General features: G+C 44.3%; 1 long non-coding RNA gene across 1 annotated transcript; it reads right to left on the reverse strand.

Annotated features, from left to right (window-relative positions):
* Positions 1–854: 854 nt before the first annotated feature.
* On the reverse strand, positions 855–4,331 carry LOC310706434. Its single transcript, XR_014525878.1, has 2 exons — positions 4,263–4,331; positions 855–1,061 (listed from the first exon to the last, which is right to left on the reverse strand). It is a non-coding gene; the product is annotated as an uncharacterized lncRNA (long non-coding RNA).
* Between the last annotated feature and the right edge of the window lie 63 nt (positions 4,332–4,394).

Below are 4,394 nucleotides of genomic sequence, written 5' to 3' on the forward strand. Positions count from 1 at the left end.
AGGCACTGTCTCAAGGTAATTGCTTCCTAGTCTAATATTAGAGCCATTTTCCGGGGGGGGGGGAGAGAGAGGATGCTGATACCAGTTTTTCATATCCAGTTGTAAAGCACGCTTGTCTGACCCACATCATGATGCATTAGACATGGTTAGTGGGATAATGAGAAATGGAGGTGCTTGAGAATTTTGGGGGAAAGCTTGTTGGGTTATCCTGCCATTCGTTGTGATGAAAAGAGGAAACCTTGACATGTCAAATTTACTCCTTCCCTGCTTTTTCCATGATGGGAGGTAGAAGAAACAGCCTCTGAGAGAGTGCCGCAGGGATTTACAAGGTTGTAATGCTTCTTTAAACACCTAGCTCCTTCTTGTTGTGTTGTGTTGTGTTGTGTTGTGTTGGCATTGAGTCTGAGAGTGTATTTGCTGCTAACATTATGAGAACTGGAACTGGATGGAGCTCCAGCTGCTTTAAGATTCACACCCAACCAGTGGTAATTGGCATTCAATTACTGTGGCGAATCCAACAGTAATTTGCAATCCTTTCACCTGGGATGATTGAGATGGTAGAACAACTTCTGGCAGTAACAGTGGAGGCAGTTCACTAGCGTGTTTGTTTCCCATCCAAGACAGTAGCCTCTGTTTTTCATGAGAATACAGGATAGCCACAGTGTTTCAAATGCAGATGTAAGACCAGTAGGAAACAACAGTACATAGCTTAAACCCTCTGAAGGGATGGTACGAACAGTACAGATGTCAAGTACTTCATGACTAAATATTTTCAGGATCAATTTTGTATTAGCAGCCACTTATATAAAGTAAAGTATATATGTCAAGTAAAATGAAATGTGCAAGTGCAGTCATCTCCTAAAAGAATATTATTTTATGCAATATAATGACAGTGACTCACGGTTTTCCACATAAAGACAGAATTGTTATACTAGCAAAAATGTGTCCCCCCAAACACATGAATGATGGTTAATGTAGAGGGTGGACATTTGGAAGGCCGGTGGTGGAGGTGCTTAACATCTACTGCTGTTTCTCCCTTGCAAATATATCCAAGGCTCCTTCTGAAAGAAAAGCAATTTGGAGTTTTGTAAGCATTTATGCTGGACACAGGCTCTGCTGCATCACTCCTTTTATGCTTGTCCCTTGCTGGCAAAAGCTAACAGCTAAAGGCCTGACTTTCAGGATCAGCCTAGTCTATACCCTCAGTGGAGCCCATCTCCCCACACCTAATGCAGAGCCGTAGCTGAGGGGTGGGTCTAGCCAGGGTTTCGGCCTTAGGTGAAGCCTCCAGAGGGGTGTCAGTGAGGCTCCAAGCCACCCAGCATGTCTGGGCTTCAGCCAGAGAGAAATATGAAAAAGTGAATAGCAGCTGTGAGCTCCTCCTTCCTCTTTCCGCATGAAGCTGAAGGAGGCTCATTTACGAAGCAGAAGATAGGAACCCCTATCATTCTTCAACCAGCACAAGTCCTTAATCCAATCTTTGCTCTAAAACGAGGGTTTGGGTATCTGTGGCACATCAAATGTTGCTGGGACCACAACTCGTATCGTTCATCAGCATTGGCCATGCTGGCTGGAGCTAATGAGAGTTGTGGACCACACCGTACTCTAAATAACAATAGGAAAATAACCCCACAATAGACACATTTTGATTACTTCCTGGCAAAGATTTTAAACAGAACTTTTGAGAGAGAAAAGAGAGAACATTATCCAAATTTTTTGTTTTCTATTTAATTCACTTTCACACAATTGGCTATAATAGAGATGTTTTTAAAACCCACTTACTGAAACGTTGTGAATTCATCCATGCATTAGTTTACAACCACGAGGTTCTCTCTTACAATACAAGTTTTGAAACTTTCCAGGAAAAAAAAATTCACATGATAAGCATAAGACTCTCAGCAGGCAACAGGAAAGAAAGGCCCAACAGAGGAGGGTCATCTCCCTGACATCCATTCATCTAATCATTTTGGGGAGTTTCTAGTTTCAGAAGCTCTTAGTTGTTAATGCACATCTAGTCATTTGCTCTGCAAAATTACGATGAAACATGCAGGAAATTGAACGTGCAGTTCAGTTGTGTCTGTAACATTTCCACCTTTCCCCCCAAAGCAATTGTTAGTCCTGGCATGAGATGGATAAAAAATGTAGTTTTTGCCTATTATATTTTTGTTTCTCTTAGTCTATTTTTTATTGATTCCTTTTGAAACATATTTGCTAGCTACCATGAAATGTGACCACAATACTGGTTAAGGCTGCAATCCTAAGGACACTTGGTAAGAAGTAGGTCCCATTAAACTCAGTGGGGCTTCTGAATAGACAAATATAGGCTTGCACTGTAAAGTTACAACTATATGCATACTTTTGTATGCATGTGATGTGACTGCAGGTCAGCAGTAGAACGCAAGGTGTATCCCAGAAGAATTGTCTTGTGCTCTGCCCATGTTTGCAGCACCCAATTTGTAACATAACAATGGGGAGGTGGGCCTATAGCTCAATGGCATAGCACATAAGCCCTACTGGATCCGGCAAATGACCCATCTAGACTAGCATCCTGTCCTCAGTGGCCAACCAGATGGCAGGAGGAACCCTCCAAGTAGTACCTGAGCACAACAACACTCTACTCACCTGCATTTTTTAGCAATTCAGAGACACACTGCCTCTGGCAGTGACCTATTGCTAGGAAGTATGGTGTGTGCTTTGTAGCAATATCTGTGTTAAGTTGTGGGTGAACATATCAGACGACACAGCAATTCTTCAAAACAGCTCTTATTTATTCACAGGCCAGAACAGAACTGAACTGAACTGAAGGGTTCAGCCAGCCTGCTTATATAGAGCTCCACTAGAACGCAACAGTAACCATTTTCTGTAACTATCCAATCACTGAACGTCACTTTCAATCCCTTATTTGCATATGTGGACCTGAGTGAAAACTATCTACAGTATCCCCCTGCTGGCCCAGGGTGAGAACTTCAGTACATAACAATCTGGCTTGGGGGGCAGCTGCCTTGTGTGTTACTTAAAGCCCTATGTCACACTCTGCTTTCCCTTTTATAGAGTCTATTCACATCCATGTCTCAGGTATGACGGCAGAGGAATAGGCAAAATAAATTATGCTGCCTCAAACTGGGAGGCATTTTTAAACATTATTCTCATCCTGCCTTGCTTTTAAAGAGCAAATGATTGTAATTGAATTATGACAGTTGTTTGAGGTTTTTATGAAGACGGAGGCGTGTTGTGGGGGGATGCTGGGGCACACTTTTTAAGAGGGTGCTGCACATTTGGCTCCTCACGCTGCCCTGCCAGCCCTGCGCCACTTTGCAAGACTGTGATGATCCAAGGGCTGTGTTGGCTGGCTGGACTCTGCCACATTTAACCTGTGTGCATTCAGCTTTACGTGCTTGGCAAAAAAAAAAAGGTAACAGGCATCTGAGAAAAATTACTTTGCCACTCCCACACACTAGTGCACCCATTGTGTTGTGGCTTTAGGTGCTTGAGCCCCAGGAGCCCCAGAGTGTAACCCCCCACATAAGTTGCGGGCTTATTGTACTACAATACAATCTACAATAGTATTTTTTTTGCTTAACAACTCATGCACCTTCAAAGACTGCAGTTTGCCATTTTGGCCAGGCAGGGTCAGATTGTGGAACTGAGCCATCTGTGTTTGTAGTTTGAGTGGGCACTTGTTATCTGTTGTACTGTATGTCCCATGCCAGTAACCTGATAACTATAACTTTTGCACATGACTCTAGACTGTGACCCAGCCTGAAGGTTTGCTGACTAGCTTTGTGTCATTGTAGTTGGTCCTAAAAAAAGAAGTCGTCTCTCCTACTTAGCCATGGGCAAAGCTAAAAAACCTTTAGGTGATGAGATGGTGTTTTGATTTTGGGGCGGAGCTTTACTTGCTCTATGCAGAACTGTTCTGTTACTGGTACTTCAGCCACCCTGGGTGGGGTGGGAATTTGAACAAGCGAAATCCCCTGCAGTTCAGAGGGGCTGCCTCCTCGAGAGGGGGGGGGGGGGGCATTAGGATCGCTCTGCGCCCTTCCCTTTCCTCTCTGCGCCTTCCCTAATACCCTTCAGCCCACAATGCACTGCTCCACCCATAGAGATAGAAAAGGGGAAAAAGTAGAATCCATCGGAAACCAGGTCAGACGCATCTGAGATGATCCCGACAAATCTTCCCTGCCCGATGTAAACCATATGCAGCCTGTTCAGGGCAGCTTGGTTCCCTCGACAAGCGAGGAAAAGAGTCTTTCACTCTTTACCGGAAGTTTGGCTTCTCTTCATTCTTATCTCTGGCTTCCCCACACTCGCTTGGAGGAACCTTCTTCCACTTACTCACCACCTCACAGCGTGAGCAACGTCCTTCTCGCCCGGTAGCTCCGCCCACTCAGTCC

The sequence above is a fragment of the Podarcis liolepis genome, assembly GCF_965112155.1.
Source record: "Podarcis liolepis genome assembly, chromosome: 4".
NCBI classification, from domain to species: Eukaryota; Metazoa; Chordata; class Lepidosauria; order Squamata; family Lacertidae; genus Podarcis; species Podarcis liolepis.